Raw genomic sequence first — 18,205 nt, forward strand, 5'->3', positions numbered from 1 at the left:
TGGGTGAGTTTGCACCTGGCTGCATAATATCTTCATGACCCCTCAACACTGCCCAATGCATCTGTCTTTGCATAGAAGTGGTGTTCCAAAGATTGGGAGAGCTGATAAATCGCAGGTACTTATTTCTAAGCACAGTAAGGCACAGGCTCAATACTAAAACAAAGTATTTTAATTGTTCAGTTGCAAAGTAATGAAGATGCACTCTTTCAAAGGCTGTTCAGACATGTTTCCCATTGCATGGTGACCACAAAGAGAACAATATTAGAATATCATTCCTTTTCTATGCATGCTATTTGTTATATTTTATCAGTCACATTTTGCGGCCGCTGTTCGGTCCCACAATGTGTAATTCGGATGGTTGTCCAAAAACTGTGAGAGACTAATTGCTGCAAGACCCACCATTCCCAGCTAATATCACGCAGGCAATGTAGAATGTACACACATATCTGCGCATGTATTCTATTGCTTGTGCATTATGTCCATCGTTAAGCGAGCTCTGTACAGAATGTGTCACCGAAACTCACCAGTTTGACTCCTAGTGGGGCTGGCTTAGGCTTTTATCCTTCAGAGGTGAATGGATGGTACCACTGGTGGCATCAAGAGGGATAGTACAGGTGGTTAAGGGAAATGAACTGAATGGAAGGAAGAAGGGGCAGTGATAATATTCCCACTGCACAGCCTCTGGTGGTAGGGGGTGTGGGGGAGGATGGAGAGCTCTGCTTCTATGAAGGGGATATTTGTTTTTGCTGGGGAGTGGGTGCTGAAGGGAGTAATGCTATATAGATGCTGAAGAAGGAACTTATTAAACCACTTAATTGGCATAGTTTGCCTCTAGGACAAAGTCCTTCAAACTGTGGGGCATGACCCCTCTGGATCCATGGCTGTATTTCTAAGGGGGTGCAAATGCCTCTCCAAGTACCCCTAAATGAAGATATCCTAGAAGAGCAACCTTGTTTTTAGGTCGAGCGCACAAGCGCTTTGACCTGTTGTAAGTCTTGTGGGCTTTTAACCACGCCCACCACAGGGCCATCACTTTCACCCGTTCCTGGGCGTGCCTTTAAAAAATCCTTTGTTAACATTGGTAAATGCTTTATGTTTGTCCCTCCTTGGGGCAGTTTTGTTACCGCCTTGGACACTTACCCTGTTACATGGATAATTGCACGTTTACTGATATGTTTGACTGCGAGCAAACTTCTTTTTCCTTTTGTGTGTCTCCTTCGCACTCATGGCGGCTGTGGCTCTTTGAATCGGCTTGCTTATGTCAACTGTTTTACTTTTAATTTTCAATTTATGCGGCAAGAAGCGTCCAGTTAAGAATTAACAATGCCAATAGCTCTAACTCGAGCAAATGCAAGACCCACTGCACTGCAAATGCTTGTTTTTTCTTTTTTGCGTTTCCAGACTGTTTTTGCAATTTCCAGGCTGTCTTCATTTACAGAGCTTGAAGTACATAGAAAAGCACAGGAACTTTGGCCCGGAATGCCGTAGGGGAGGAGAGTTAGTGAGGATACTGGGAGTATCAAAGACATGGCTAAAAGGACTAAATATTCTGTAACTATTGTGTTGTTTCACTTTCAGGCTACTGCGTATAAAATAGCACACCTACCTTAAATGAATAAGAAATGCGAGTGAAACTAATCAGTGGCATACCCACCCTTTTATGTTATGAAAATTCTGTTGGTTAATCATTGCACATGTCATGTGTGACCAGAGAGCTAGAGAATTGAATCCTGGTTGGTGTGGGGAGGAATAGTGATGTGTATTTTTAGTGCTACAAAGTCAAGACTTGTGACAGAAAGCATTGTGAATATGTAAGTCATTATTTTAAAATTGTATTAGACACAGCATAAGATAAGTTATGCAAAATGATGTAGTGTTTAACATAAACAGTTGTTTTCAAAGTGTATATTTTAGCAATATGTACTCAGACTGTACATATTGAAAACATTTTTATAAGTGTGCATTAAAAAGATGTATTGCATAACTCAGTTGGTAACACCCTTGCATTACCTCTAAAAAAGAATACATCTTTGTCACCATGAAGCTTCAAGTGATTTCATCAATTAAAGTCCATACAGGCTTCTAAGAAGCCTTTCCATTTGGTGATTAACCAATTGTACATATTTACATTTCATTCAGGTAGCAAACACTCTGGTGCAGGGCTCTCCAACCTTTTCTGTAGTAAAACTTACTTATGTTCTTGAAAATCATCCAAAGATTCAAATATTATAAGAATTTTAATACTGACCACATCAGACAAGTTTACACTTTTGTTGTGAATATACACTTTTTTCGTTTTTGTAGGCTGTGCTGTACACAGAGGAGTTACTTATGGGTAGCTCAAGAGCTACTAGTAGCTCACGACACCTGATGTGGTGAGAAGGCCTGTTTCTTTAGCTCTCCGTCCACTCTCAGCTTCTCAGCACAGGAGACACAACACCCTCTTCATTTTCAGCCAGAGACACCTCAAGTCCTGCATTAACCGACCATGTGCAGTCTTTTTTTTAACAAAAAGCATTGGACCTGATTTCTTAAATTTAAAAAAAAGCACGGGCATGTTTGTCCCTTTCGCTTCTGTTTACAGGCAGATGTCCTTTCAGGTGAGTTAAGGGGGTGGCAGTGAGGATGCAGGCAGGTTGCATTCAAATGCAGAGCCCTGATGCCTCGGACCCCTGGACCTCAAAGTAATGGCTCAGGAGAAACTGGAAAGGAGCGAGATCCATGGATACTGTCAAGGAGAAGGCCCAGAAGAGGGGCCACAGTATGTGGGAGCTATTTTTTTAATTTACAAATGGACAGAAACAGCTTCCTTAAAGAGATAACCTCAGGAACTAGTGAGATTTTTGGGCTTGTTATCTTTTTAAAGGACCAGTATTACCTATATTGCACGAGCATTGGCACTGGGACCAGGAGGGTTAGGGGCCACTGCACCCCACTTATGGCAGGTTTACTGCAAAAAAAGGGAATTGGGCCCATTGGGCTCGCTATTATTAGGGCCCAGGTCACCCTTACTGTATATGGAACAGAGCCCAAGCAAAAGGGCCAAATCTGGGACTTTTATCTTTTTTCTGGTTTTTAAACAAAGGGGCAGACAACCTTCTTTGAGCCTCAGGCCTAAGAGTGAAGCCCCAGTGGAGTGGGCAGAGGAGACCGCGATGCAGGTATCATCGGTAATGAAGGTGCAGTGGCTCTAGAGCTCAGTGGTGTGAGGGGCCATCTAAATCCCAATTATGGCTGTATCACTATTGTTTCTTTCGTGCGGTAGGGCTCAATGCACACTTGCAATGCTGCTTTGGGTCTTAGAGCAATGACCTAAAAAAGGGGAAAATTGAATCAGAGAAGACACCTTAGCCGGGACTCGGAGAGATGTTGGGGAACGGGTGAGGGAAGAAATGGGCCCATGTTTTTAACAAAAAATAGAGGCAACACATTACGAGAGGTGGTGGCTATCATCAGTGAAGCAGATGCATTGGCACTGATGCTCAGGAGTGTGAGGGGGCCACTACAACAAACTTATGACTCTCTTACTTTACAAAGGTTGCACGGGAGGCTCCTTTTCCTGGTTATCATTAGAGCCTAGGGCACCCTTGCTACACAGTGTGGAGCGGCACGTGGGTAGTCACATTCTTCTGAAATGGACAGAGAGCTGTTTTCAAGATCAGAGTAATGGCCAGGGTTGGTGGGGAAGGGTGAAAGAGGCGCAGAGTCAGCCTGCTAGCATTAGTGCACCAGGTGCAGGCCCCAGAAGTGTGAGGGGCTCCTCTCACTTTTTCCCACCCCTTTTTCCCCACCCCCCTTTAGTTTCACCACGCCCACAAGTCCACAATTCTACTGCTCCTCCTTTTACACTTCAGCCTACGCTGCAGGGAGGTCGCAACCCCCCACCTTCCTCACCTCCCCGTGGTCTCGATTAATTTATCATTTATAACAGTGGTTCCCAACCTTTTGACTTCTGTGGACCCACACTTTATGATTACTGGAACCAGGGGACCCCCACTGACTCATTATTGGAGTCCGAGGACCCCCCGCTAAGTCATTACTGAAAGTTGGAAACCTAATCTGTTAATATTGTTTAATTTTCTAAGCAGCCGCGGACCCCCTGAGGAGGGTTTGCGGACCCCCTGGGGTACACAGACCACAGGTTGGGAACCACTGATTTATAATGAAGGCACACGTGGTCACTAACAGCGACTCGAACCATTGTAGGCACCAGGCACTTCATGTACAGAGAGAATGAACCCAGCCGTTTCCGAAGTGCCTCAAAGCACTTGCCAAATGAACATTGGAATACATTGCGTGCTGGGTTCCAACCGCAAACATACACAATATGAATATGGGAGTAAGCAAGTGGGGAAGGAAAAAGGGAATATAGCCCAAGAATACAACCAATAAGTCTATTATTTAGGAGAATAAGCCAGTTAGAGGGAGCTCAAGAGGGTTCTCAGGTTGTTGACAACAAAATTACCCAAACAATGCCAGCTTTAGGTGCTCACACAAAGAACTTGTGTGCATGTTATAGGTTTGGAAGAGTGAGAGCGCTTTGTGCCACGAGTGCATCACATTGTCCCATGACCAGCCCCATTATGCGCAGAAGTGTTCTTTCAATATTCCAGTTCCAGGTCAGAATTATCGTCTTGGCTCAGCCTTTCATGCTTCGCTCAAAATCATAACCACAAGCCACTTACAATTTAGAACTAACTGTTTCCAATGACTACTGTATTTGAACTTCGCTTGATAGATCTCAGGAGTGTAGCGTCCATACCCTGAAGTATACAGTATTCTTGCACTAATTACAGTCTAATAAAGGGACATGAAACAGATGGTACATTTGCTTATTTACATTATCCAGATACCAATCTCAACTCCTTTCCAATGAGTTCTAAATTTGAAGCTTAAACTCTTGCAGGTGCATGCCTCAACTAAAAAAACTGTGCTATTAGGAAAATTAAGTTTGACACACTTATAGCGCAGCATGTGACATAACTAGAAGTCAAAAAGTGCGATTCCATCTGTAAAGTTTGGTCAAGGTTAAAAACTTTGCACCTTCACAAAACCTCTTGTACAGGCACTATTAACTGAAAAATACTGTGTGAGGTGGTTTAGGATTCTCCCTCAGAAAAACCGATCTTGTAAGTTTTGTTCTAAAAGAAAATCCACATTTTGGGGGGATTTTTCTATGCTCTGTTTTTAAAGAGAACTTCCCCCATTTTGGAAAGTGAGTGGTGATTTTTTTAAAAGGGCTTCGCAAAGTAGAAGTCCAGCAAAACATATTTTTGTCTAGATTCCTGCAAATGTGATTCACTTTTAGGCAATGGGCCTGATTCACAAAGGTAAATTTACACTTTTATATAAGTTTAAGTTTGTTTTGGAATTCACAAACTCTGATTTAATAGTAAGTTTGAAACCTCTGGAAACTCCGCCGTTGGTGTGAAGAACTACGCACTTAAAAAGATACGACATGCAGGGGCGCTCCTCCGCAATGGAAAAGAAGCGTCGCCCCCCTGGCTAAGCCAGCAGCATGTGCAGGGAGGGGTGGGCTGGGCCATGGGAAGGGGGGATAGAGGAGGGGGAGAGGAGTGCATTTAAGTGTGCATGTGGGTTTGGCCGGCCGTCATATGCCGGCCAAACACACATGTGCACTTAGGTTTCTTCAACCCGGCTGTGTTACACAACCGGGTTGGAGAAACTGCACAGACTCCTATGCAGTGTCTGAGCTGTAGACCAAGCCACTCAGACCAATCCTGGTGCTGCTCTCATGCTATGTTTAGCATGAGAGCAGCCCCAGGATTGCATGAGGAGCCTGGGCTGGTGACCCAGGGCTGCTGGGACACAAACACCATCAAGCGAGAACAGGAGCTAAGCGTCCGGCATCGGAAAGCTCAGTTTAAAAAAAATTTAATTTCACCCTAGCCACACCCACCTGTCCCTCCCCTTGAGATATGTGGACGCCGCCGCTGGCGACATGCCTATCTTTTTCTGCGCGTAGTTCTCTGCCCTGACAGCGGAGTCTCCACAGTCACAAACCTTAAATCGGAGTTTGTGAGTCATTTATGCAATAGTGTAAGTTTACCTTTGTGATTCCGGCCCAAAATCTGCTTGAAAATATTGCACATATTTCATTCAAACTGTTTTCCAGGTAATCATTTAAAAAGCTTTTCTATACACACTGTGTCTTGTTTACATACATTTCTGGGCAGGCCAAGGCAGTAACTGGTAATGACATCAACAGCAAAATGTGTTCGTCATGACATAATATCGACCCACCATAGTTTCCGCACTGAGAGAAGTTTACATGTCTGCCCCTGACATCCCCCCTTACATGCCAGGATTAGGGTCGGACCTGCGCCGTGGGTGTTTCAGACCTGAAGCCATGTAAATATGTTGGTTGATAGATCACAGACATTAATCAGGCCACCCCTTCCTCCTACACAGTCAGGGGGTAGACATTTTTGTTTATGAAATGATAACATATCAATGAATAGAGGCATTTTATAGTTTGGCGCCTAAATAACAGCAGAAAGTTAGAGTAAAACCCTCAGGCCTGTATTTAGGGCTGCTTTGGAATATCAGTAAATATCGGTAAATTAAAGCCAACAGCTGCTTAAACATGCTTTCATCGGGACTGGATCACGGGACTAAATTGTATCCCCGAGCAAAGACAAGCGAGAGAGTATTTACCCAAGAAGGAGGCACTTTCCCTCCGAAGTGCGGGCACTGGTGATTGGCGCGCCTGCCCCACATCTTCTGCCTGGGGTAGTTCATATAACCTCTGCCTCTCCCCGAGGCGTCCGCGGTAAAGAAACGCAGGGCTCTCTTACAAACTGTACAAGATCACAACACCTCTGCCGCCGGAGCTGTGGCTCCGCGGGGCCTCTGACACCAGTTCTAAGCATAGCGCGCGTGCTTGGGGGGCGGCCCACCCCCGCACAGAGAGGCCTGTGCTCCCCCAGCTGTCCCGGTCACTCCAGGCACAGGCCCACCCTCGCCAGGCTCTGGGGGCAGAATGTGGAGCTCTCCCACGCCAGCCTCTTCCTGCCCCCTCTCCATACGGACCCAGTGTGGAGCCCACGGGGCCCCCTTCTTCCAAAAGAGTTACATCACTCAGTCGTGAGCTCTCAGACGTGCGTTAGAACCACTCAAATCACGTAACACAACACCATAAAATAGCACAGCATAACATAACGCAGCATAAAGTTATACAGCACAGTATAGTATAGCAGAACATAACACAACATAACAGAAGAGAACAGAATATAACATAACAAAATAACACAACATAGCATGCCATAAGACAACATAACACATCATGACATAGCATAACATAACACGACATAATACAGCATAACAAAACATAACATACCACAGCATAACGCAATATAACATAACACAGTATAAAACAAAATAACGCAACAAAACACCATAAAATAGCACAGCATAACATAGCACAGCATAACATAACATAGCATTACATAACACAGCATAATATACCATAGTATAACATAACACAGCATAAAATACCACCGCATAACATAGCATTACATAATACAGCATAATTTACCATAATATAACACAACACAGCATAATACAATATAGCATTACATAATAAAGCATAAAATAACAGCATAATATGGCATGACATAGCACAGCATAAAATAACACAGCATAACATAGCATAATATTCCATAGCATAACACAACACAGCATAATATAGCATAGCACAACATAGCACAGCATAAAATAAAATAACAGCATAACATAGCATTACATAGCACAGCATAAAATAACACAGCATAATATAGCATAGCATAACACAGCACAGCATAAAATAACACAGCATAACAGTATTACATAGCAGAGCATAAGAAATACAGCATAATGTAGCATAGCATAACATATCACAGCACAAAATAATAGAGCATAACATAGCATAGCTTTACATAACACAGCATGATATAGCAAACATAACACAGCATAATATAGCATAGCATAACATAGCGCAACAGAACATAACAGAAGAGAGCAGAATATAACATAACAATAAAACACAACATAACATAACACAACATGGCAAAACATAACACAACATGACACAGCACAACAGACCCTAACACAACATGACATAATACAGCATAGCACAACATAAAATAAAATAACATAAGAATGTTGTTTAGCGTGGCATGACAGAGCCAGCACAACCGCCTACTAAACACAGTACACAGAACTCTGTCCAAACATTACCAGTAAATAGCAATATACACAGAATCTTCCAACACAACATATCATACAAAACAGTTCACACCCTTCCAACAACGTACAGATATCACACTTATGTAGACATCAGCATGCCCACATAAGCATTCACACACATCATTGCACAAGATGCAACAGAACAGATCGAAACAGAACTCCTAGACCACCTTACACAGTCCTGAGCAGCCAGACATCAGTGCTCTGAAGTACCAACCAATACCTTCAGTTAATTCACCTAGACCCAGCCTCTCGGACAGTGTGAAGTTACATCACCCAGAGAGCAAGTAGGCACCTTGGTTCTACAGCCAGACACAACTCACAACACATCTAATGATCAACAAAACATCAAATATCCTGACTATTACTCACAACTCCGAAACAACACCAGACCACACTGTACGAAGGAATCCTCGAAATATGAGAAAGAACCCACTGGGCGCTACAAGGATGAATGTCTGAGTGCGTGTAACATGCTTGTTACTTGTCTCCAGCGGCTGACAGTCACAGCACATTAGACCAGCCTATGTTAAACATGTTTGTTTTCTATTTGGGGGGTCTGCACATGGATGTTAGCTTCAGATGAATTGCACAACCAGTTCCCAGGTTAATGTTTTTTGTCCCTCAGGTGCTGAGTGAGCTCACCATGCCAGCAATAATTATTATTTTATTCAGTAACTGCAACATTCTGGCTTCAGGCTTATTTAACCTTAAAAAACAATGGATACAATTATTGATTCGGCCTCCAGTCGACACTTTTTTTGGGTGATCCACGTTATTTTTTCACTATACATAGTTAATAACAGACTCTGCAAAAAAAAGCATGTAAACAAATTGGTTGGAGGGGCCTTAATATTGCGTCTCCTACTGCACTCCTGTCTGTAACCACAACAAATAACAGATGTTAATGTCAATTTATGGTGCTCGGGTTAGTGACCAGTCAAGGCGCCTAGACTACGGAATAACATGTATATCTCGCCCGTTTATCACCATAGAGTTTATAATGAAACTAATTTACGCATGTGTACGAATATCTTACATATCGAACCTGTAATTAATTAGTATTGAGTAAAACGAAATAGGAGGCCCAGTCAAAGAGAGTATCGTCCTAAGAGTATGGACACTCTTCAATCTAAAACGTGGGTACCAATTGTACGAGAGGGCAAGGCCTCGCTGTTTTATGACCCTGTTTATGGTTTGTGTTATTCCTCACTGCTTAAAGTAGCTTCCAAACAAACACGGGGTGGTGGGGGGAGGGGAGAGAGGCTGCCAAATACGGGTGTCACGCTTGAGGCAGTTCAAAGCAGACGTTTCATGTCCATCGGGAATTTTCCAAAGATCTCAAGCACCACAGGCAAAATAGAATTTTGATACTGGAGCGCTCCACATCCACCAAGAAACACATTTTTGGCACAAGGCAGTAAGTAGCACCTTACCGACGGATGGTGCTTATTTCGTAGGGTCAGTCCTGATGCATACAGGTGGGTCGGTTGGGAGAGCACCATGAAATTGTTTTTGCCAGCACTGTTTTTTTTCCCCATCTAGGTTCGCACTATTAAAAAAAACTCTATCTAAATGTATACATCTGTGGGCCTTTTTGGTGCAGGCGTATGCCGAAGAGTGAGCTGAATAAGAGGGGTTGTAGCTCTCGCCTAAACTTCCTCACAAAGTAAGACTGAGAAGCCTTGGGTATGTTGTAGCACCCCCCCCCCCCACCCCCCCCACCCCCCCCTCCCCTTCCACAACACATCTCTACCTTCCAGGAAGAAGGAACAGTTTATTCGGAGGCAACGCTAACTCTAGCAACTTCTAAAATGGATTAATTATAACTTAATTCTATATAGTTCTGCATACCACGCTTATATCTAAACCCTGTAAACAGCATGTGTTATTATACACAGCTTAGTGGTATTCGACCCTGGAATGGTGAAAGGCTGAGGTGGCCTTGCCGGGATTCAGGCTTTTGATCTGCAGATCACCACATGTTTCAGAGGTGACCATTCAACTCACTGAGCTATCCTGTCGCAGGGTTTGGCGGATCACCAAAAGCATCAGGAGTGTCAGGGTGAACTCACCATCTCTCTCGTTGGCCTCGAAGAACGCTCGCATGTTTACTGCCGCCATGTGCAGAGTGCAGGGAAATAGCACGCGCTCCAGTGGCACGCTGTGACATCTGTGACACGTGGCCCCTCCCGCTAAACTTCAGAGCTGCTGTGATCCCAGTGAAATTCCACCCCTCGTGTGGACAGCTGAGAGCCACTATGTGCAGCGCCTGGCCCTCCCCCTCTCATGGCCACACACCTTCAGCCCATCCCCCTCCAGGCTGCTCTGCCCCTCAGGAAGTACCTCTGACAACACTCTGCCCACTACTGTGTGACTGAGAGCCCTGCAAAGCCTGCGTACTTTTGTCTCCGTCGCTAACAATTCGCATTACCGCACTTTAAAGCAGTTTGTTTTTTGCACCATCTTGGGCGTTGCCGTACCTTTAACTGTTACGTTTGCATAATTGTTGTACTTGGTCTTTCGGCCTGCTCTGGATTCCATCATGTTATAGCAGGTAGCACTCACGGACATATGGATACCTCTTAACTACCTTAATCTGTTGTTTTAAAATTACTCCTTTTCAGTTGAATGTTCTGTATATTTTTGGAATGTTCTTTACTAACTGGCGCAAATAAAGTTTATTACTATCTGCCACTTGTAAGTACACTTTCCTTAGAATCTTTCTGACCTCAAATGTGCCGCCCTTTGCCCGTGCCTAAAGCCCTCCTCTTAAACACGCGGCTGCTGCAATTAAATGTGTGAACAGGAATACTGAGGCGCTTAATCCTGAAGCCATCTTGGGCCTCTTCAGTCGATCTAAAGCCACTCCCTGCCCCTTCAGCTCACTCTTGCAGCTTTCAGCTTTCTCTCTTCGTGACGCTTTTTCATTTTTCTCTTCCTCCTTCTTTCCCATATGTGCCTCTTGCTCGCAGTAAATGCTTTGGGCAGAAGAATAAGTGCCGGCCCTCAAAAATAAGTGCTGGTGCTCAGCACCGGAAACAAAAAGCACAAATTAAGCACTGCATTTGCCCCTCCCGAACCTGAGACTGGGAGTCTAATATTAGCAAACCAAGCCCCCTCTTTTTCCTTCATTCAGTAGTTAAAACCAAGCTAGCCATGCAAGAAGTTGCACGTTTTTAGGTCAAGCGCGCAACCGCTCTGGCCTGTTGTAATCTATCAGTGGGTTTTTAACCACGCCCACCGCTCGCCCATCACTATCACTCTTTCTTGAGCTTGCCTTTCAAAAATCCTTTGTTATTATTGGTAAATGCTTTACGTTTGCCCCTCCTTGGGGCAGTTTTGTTATCGCCTTGGCCATAGACCCTGTAACATGGATAATTGCACTTTTGCCAATACGTTTGATTGCGATCAAACTTCTTTTTCCTTTTGTGTCTCTCCTACGCACTCATGCTCATGGCGGCCGTGGCGCTTTGAATCGACTCGCTTATGTCAACTGTTTTACTTGTCATTTTCAATTTATGTTGCAAGAAATGTCCAGTGAGGAATTTACAATGCTAATGGCTCTAACTCGAGCAAACAGAAGACCCATTGCATTGCAAATGGTTGTTTACTTTGCTGCATCCACATGCAAATCGCAACTTTTGCTACAATTTATGTTGGCTTTATCCTATTTAACAGTAATAATGTGGCCTGCATAGGAAGTATTTCACAGGAAAGAGTAAATGCATGAATCACAAATAATCTGCTACGAGTGAGTGTGGCTCACCCTTGCAGCACACCTGCTTTACAGTGGTAAGAACAGTAGTACTGCAAGAGAAAGTCACAGGATGTCAGTTCACCAAAATGCCAGGGCTAGTGGAAGTGACATCATACGCCATTTGACCTTTATTTTCTTAGACATACATTCAAACACATCCACTATCTCTCACATGAACACAATCTCACCCTCGAACTCGCATGCAACATACATTTAAAAGCATTTTTTGCATATCTCAGTTGACAGGGAGAGTCCAACTAATTGTACTCCATTTTTGATTACACAATTAGTGAATAATGTGATATTTATTCACTATAACTGTTATAAAAATGACAGAAAACAAGGAAAGTGGAGTCTCAATGGCCATCCATAAGGAGGAGCTACCACAGTCTCCCTGCCACTAATTTTGCCTCCTCTGAGGCCAGGGGGTCGCAAAGGCAGTGCCTGGGGTCGCAAGGGGCAAGCCAGGAGGTCGCAGCTGCGACCCCTGGAGACCCCTAGTGACCCCTAAATGAGTCCATGAGCAGGTCACAGCAAATTATTTGTGAGACAAATTCTTAGTTTTCTTCTACTTAATGCTTTTGTGCATACAAAACGTCTGCAAAAGGGCAATCATTCAGAGAAAAGTTCTGCATACATTTTCCCTCTTTTTGGGTTCGATTTAAACAAAAATTATCTCACTGAGATGAGATGAGGTGGCAAATGTTGCAACCTTTATAAAGAGCAAAAATTGAAAATTCATCGAAAGTTTGCTCGAAAAAAAGCTCAGCATTAGCAAAGACGTTAGGTTTGGCCTTTATTAGCCTACAATGCAATATATTTATATTGCACACATATGCAAACAAGCACTGGCAAAGCTAATGGGTCTCGCCTATGTGAGAGCTATTGGGTTTGCCAAAGTCTTTTAGCCATGTTGTACAGCAGCGTGGCTGCTGTTCAACATCGGTAAAAGTTAGTGGCATGATGTAAAGCAGAGTGGCATAGAGGACAGTGGAGTAGAGTGGCATACAGTGGAGTGGCATACAGTAGCATGGAGTGGCATATAGTAGAGTGGTGCAGAGTTCACTGCATAGGGTAGAGTGGTGTACTGTGGAGTAGCATAGAGTGGGGTGGCATACAGTACAGTGGCATAGAGTAGTGTTTTAGAGTAGAAAGGCCTAGAATAAAGTGGTATAGACTGGAGTTGTATAGAGCAGAGTGGTATAGAGTAGAGCAGCATAAAGTGGAGTGATGTAGGGTGGAGAGACGTAGAGTAGAGGGGCATAGAGTAGAAGGGGCCTGGAGTAACATAGAATACAATGAAGTGGCATACAGTGGAATGGTATAAAGTAGAGTTGTGTTGAGTAGAGTGCTGCAGAGCGGCATTGTGTGAAGTGGAGTGGCATAGTCTTGGAGTGGCATAGGGTGGCGTAGACTGAAATGACATAGAGTGGCATAGAGTAGAGTGGAATAGATTAGATTGGTATTGGGTGGAGGGTGTAGAGTAGAGTGGCATAGAGTAAAGTGGCATAAAGTAGAATAGCGTACAATAGAGTAGCGTGGAGTGGTATATGAGTGGAGTGGAGTGGACTGGAGTGGAGTGACGTGTAGTAGAGTGGAGTGGCATAGAGTGGCATGGCATAGAGTGGCATGGCATAGAGCGGAGAGGCATAGAGCAGAGTGGCATAGAGAAGAGTGGCATACAGTGAAGTGGCACAGAGTAGAGTGACTTAGACTAGAGTGGCGTAGAGTGGAGCAGGGTGGTGTAGAGTGGAGTAGAGTAGCACTGAGTGGCATAGACTGGAGTAGCGTAGAGTGGCATAAAGCTGAATGGTGTAGAGTGGGATGGAGTGGAGTAGAATGGCATGGAGTAGAGTGGCATAGAGTGGAGTGGTCTAGAGTAGAGTGGAGTGGAGTAGAGTGGAGTGGTGTATAGTGGAGTAGCATAGAGTGGCATAGAGTAGTTGAGTTCTGGGTGTAAGTAACTAAAACTTCAATAGAGACAACAGATAGGGTGAAAGCAATATTAATAAGAAGCTGGATGCCTGTGTCAAAAGTAGGAAAGCACATTTCACATCCAGGAATAATACTGCAATGCTTATAAAATAAAAAATAATAGTGTGGCAGGAGCTATTTTAAGAAAGGAAGGGAAACCTACGGGAGATAAGAACTCAAAAGACTGCAAATGAGTGACAACAAAACAAGTAATGGTATGCTGTGGGAAGGGTTGTAAACCCACTGAATTGTAAATAATACATCTCGCAGCACAGCATGTGCACTGTGTAGGCGAGACCTAAAAATAGCAAAATATGAATGATATAAAAATAAGAGTGTTCCAGCAAACCAAGCAGCAGCTATGGCACTGATGTGCACTTCTTTTAAAACAGCAGTGTACATGTGATGGGCCAAAGCAGCATCACTCACAGCGCAAGACCGCCAGTGGATGAAGTGGGCTGACTCCTGCTGTGGTGGGTGAAAGCAAGATATAACTTACACATTAACAGACGAATAGATGAAGAGGGCAGAGATGTAGCGCCCAAGATATAGACCAACATCCCCAAATTCATTGTGATTGCCACAATTATGCGTCAATTTGGAAAGAGTTGAAGATGCACCTTTTCAAAGAACACTGCACTCTGATGCAGTAACAGTCCAGTTTTGCTCTTCGAAATCAGGACCCCTCCAACTGTGTTGACCTTACCTTGATACCGTATAGCACTTTGCTGCATTTGTCTAGGTTTCTGCTGTACAAATACTAGATATACACATATGTTGAGCACGATTTATGTATGTACTTATATATAATACATGGGATACTGCAATAACCTTATTTAAAAAACTGTCTCTTATTTAATTTCCTTATACAGGTGACTTGTGACCCACCATGTCGTTTGTAATAAAGAAATCACATAGCTGCTCAACTGGTATAACTTATTACAGCTGAGCACTGACTCCTCAGTGCCGTCTGCCAGGGCCAGTAGCCAAGGTGAAAGGCAGGAAAAGCAGCATAATTAAAGCTGGAGCACAATGAAAGCTGTAGTTAAAAAAAACAGAATGAAAACTAAACATGATTTTTCCTTCTTTTGCTCTGTTTTTCTAGATGAACAGTGCCAAGCAGAAAGGAGATATTTATGACAACATATTTATTTTTTGCATGCCTTAAGTAATAATAGAAAAGATAGAATCTGTAAGTTTCTACACTACTATGATTTTAAAGTCTGACTTTCATAAGAAAAAGGAATGCATCAAGAATTTAAGTGGTTTATGGGGAAGGGGAATGGCATGACCGTGTATTATTATTAGAAAAAAAGGACCCCATGCCGTTCATTAGAAGTTTCATCCCTATAAGGTCGGATCATACATCACTTTTTTGTATTTAAGGGCCAGATGTATCATCATCCCGGTTTGCATTTCCTAAATAGCGATTTTTAAGAAATCGCTATTTAAGAAATGCAAAATGGGATGTATGAAAATTGCGATTCGGTAATAGCAATTTCTTAAAAGCCGCAATTGCTATTACCGAATCGCAATTAGGGAATAGGATCCCATTCATCCCTATGGGCCTGTAGGCCCATAGGTGCGAATGGTTTTGCATTACCTAATTTGCGAATTCCTGTTAGGAATTCGCAAATTAGGTAATGCAAACCCCAGGGTGCTGGGGGCCTAAGGCCCCTGTTGATGCACCCCAAAAAAATATTTGGGAACATGTTAACTGCACACCTGCCCAAGAGGCATGTGTGCGCTACATGCCTTTTTAAAAAATGCATTTTTAATGCATTTTTAAAAATGCACATGGTTACCACCAAATTGGATTTGGTGGTAATTGCATTTCCTAAATGCCCAATTCGCATTTAGAAAATGCATGATACATGTGCTTTGGAAATCGCAAATAGGAATTCCCTATTTGCGATTATCTATTTAGTGAATCGCAATTTGCGATTCCCTAACTGGAGTCGCAATTTTAAGGAATCCCTAACTTTGCGATTCCTTAAAATTGCACTGCGAATTCCTTTCATAAATCATGAAAGGCGATTTTGCATTCGCAAACGGTGGAATTTTGCGATTCGCACCGTTTGCGAATGCAAAATCCTTTGATGCATCTGGCCCTTAATCTCTATCCTCGTAGGAAAGATAATCCGAGGTGGAAGTTAGATTAATCCCTTCTATATAATGAAGAACGTTGTAAAAGCATGAAAAGTACGACCTCAATGTTTTTTCTCCACTTTTAGAAACTGTGTGGGGAGCACACAAGGCCACTTTAAGAGGCAATGTAATTTCTTACAAGCCCTAAGGAACCATAGCTGGACCCTTGAACTCCCAACTAAGCAGGAGACCCTTATACAAGCTGAAGGTCCACTGAATAAGCAGCTCAACCATGAAAAATTACTGCCAGTGGGAAAAGGCGAAAACAGAGTTAAAATTGTATTAGAAAATAAAATGGGCAATGCAAAATGAGCGGGATCACAGCTGTAAGAGGAAGGTGAGCACAGCGAGAAGCTTCTGGCGTGGCGCTTAAAAACCTACGCCAAAGCAGATCAGATCACTAAGATTCACGATCCTGCATCCCTAATATCCACTGGTGATCCAAAACAAAGAGAACAGGTTTTCCGGAAGCACTTCGAAAATATTTTACGTGAAAGAGAAAACATATCACGTGCATCTACCTTTGAATAGTTAGATCACTTGACACTGCCAATGATATCCCCTGGTGAAGTTTAAGGATTAAGTATAGAAATCACACAAGAATACTGAAGGGGGTTATCAAGAATCTCCCAAGGAATAAGGTGGCAGATAAAGATGGCTTTATCTCTGAGTGGTGTCAGACTTTTATAGAAGAGCTAAAGGTCCCCATGATGCAACTATTCAATCATATCTTGTCGCAAGGCAAAATACCGCCATCATTTTTGAGAGGTAATGTTACCCGGTTCTTTAGAAATGGAGGGATACAGTTAATCTAAATCCATTTCATACAATAATCTTACTCAATATGGATTATAACATTTTTGCAAAATTAATTGCTATGAAGCTGGCACTGTAATATCCCAAATAATTCAGAGGGCAAAATGGCTTTATCCCAGGCTGCTAAGTTTACGCCAGTACCCACTATCGGGTTCCCACTATCGATTACTTATCAGCCCACAAGGTTCCAGGGGCATTTATATTTTTTTAGACATGAAGAAAAGCATTTGATTGCGTACAGTGGAACTTTCTGTTTTCAGTACTGGAAAAAAGGTGGACTCCCGGGACAACTAATATGTATGTTAATGCAACTTTATACTGGAGCATCTGCTTTGCTTACAATTAATGGAAGAACTATAGGCAAAATCGTAATATTGCTGTGTAGTAGGGGTGGGCAAAAAATTCGGCTCTGCCCACAGAGTTTTGCCCACTCTGTGTTCCATGTGGAGTGCAGAGTTCTGACAAAACTTCGCCAAGCACAGTGTGGCTGAGTTTTTTCTCACGTGTGACTTGTCAATGTTAAGTTGTAGATCGCAAGCAAGAATTTGCATTCCCTAGCATGATTTTTGGGTGCTAGAACGCCTCCCGGTGAGATTTCTCAATACAGGTAGTCATGGCAGGCCATGGCGGTTCTGAGAAAGCTGCTGCTAAAGTAGAAAATCCACTTGAGCGGCAGGAAGAAGCAGCACCCTCTGGTGCGCTGCGTGATGCAGTTCACGCTGATTTTATAATGCAGAACAAGCTCCCGGTACAAAAAAATCAGCACGAGCAATGCAACATGCCCAAATTCTGCCTACCCACTAAACTCTGTTGATTCCAATAGAGTTTTTATGTCATTCCAAAGAATTTCGCAGAGGGAAACTCTGAAAGTTCCACGTAGGCCTACTGGACACGAGACAGGGATTCCCCTACTTCCAATTCTGTTTTCTACGTATATTGAACCCCAGGTGATAGCTGTTCAAGTCTCTTTGGAGACTGAGAAAATAGCTCAAAGTGTGCCGAAACTCAAACTTGTTGCAAATGACCTAGCTCAACCATCAATATAAAACAACGTGGAGCCTACTGCATAGCTGGAGTCATCGCCCTATTTATATAAATGGTAGAACAGTGATGATTAAAATGAATACACTTTCTCTAGTAACTTTCCAACTCCCTGCACTCCCTTGTGTAATTTATGAAACTTCTATTTAGTTATTTCCTTGAGAACAAGAAATCTCCATGAATTGGCTTGAAAACACTTAGGGGGTTATTACAACTTTG

General features: G+C 43.1%; 1 protein-coding gene across 3 annotated transcripts in view; it reads right to left on the reverse strand.

The window, feature by feature from the left end:
* The window catches only part of LOC138261655 (actin-binding protein WASF3-like), a 288,156-nt gene extending 277,772 nt beyond the window's left edge, over nucleotides 1–10,384 (reverse strand). The window contains exon 1 of one of the 3 annotated variants that reach the window (XM_069210859.1): nucleotides 10,323–10,384. The gene's annotated coding sequence lies outside the window, so the exon portion shown is untranslated. Of the gene's footprint in view, nucleotides 1–6,678; nucleotides 6,880–10,322 lie in introns of those variants that run through there. The other 2 variants (XM_069210869.1, XM_069210847.1) reach the window with 2 other exon arrangements.
* Nucleotides 10,385–18,205: the final 7,821 nt, after the last annotated feature.

The sequence above is a fragment of the Pleurodeles waltl genome, chromosome 2_1 (assembly GCF_031143425.1).
Source record: "Pleurodeles waltl isolate 20211129_DDA chromosome 2_1, aPleWal1.hap1.20221129, whole genome shotgun sequence".
NCBI classification, from domain to species: domain Eukaryota; kingdom Metazoa; phylum Chordata; class Amphibia; order Caudata; family Salamandridae; genus Pleurodeles; species Pleurodeles waltl.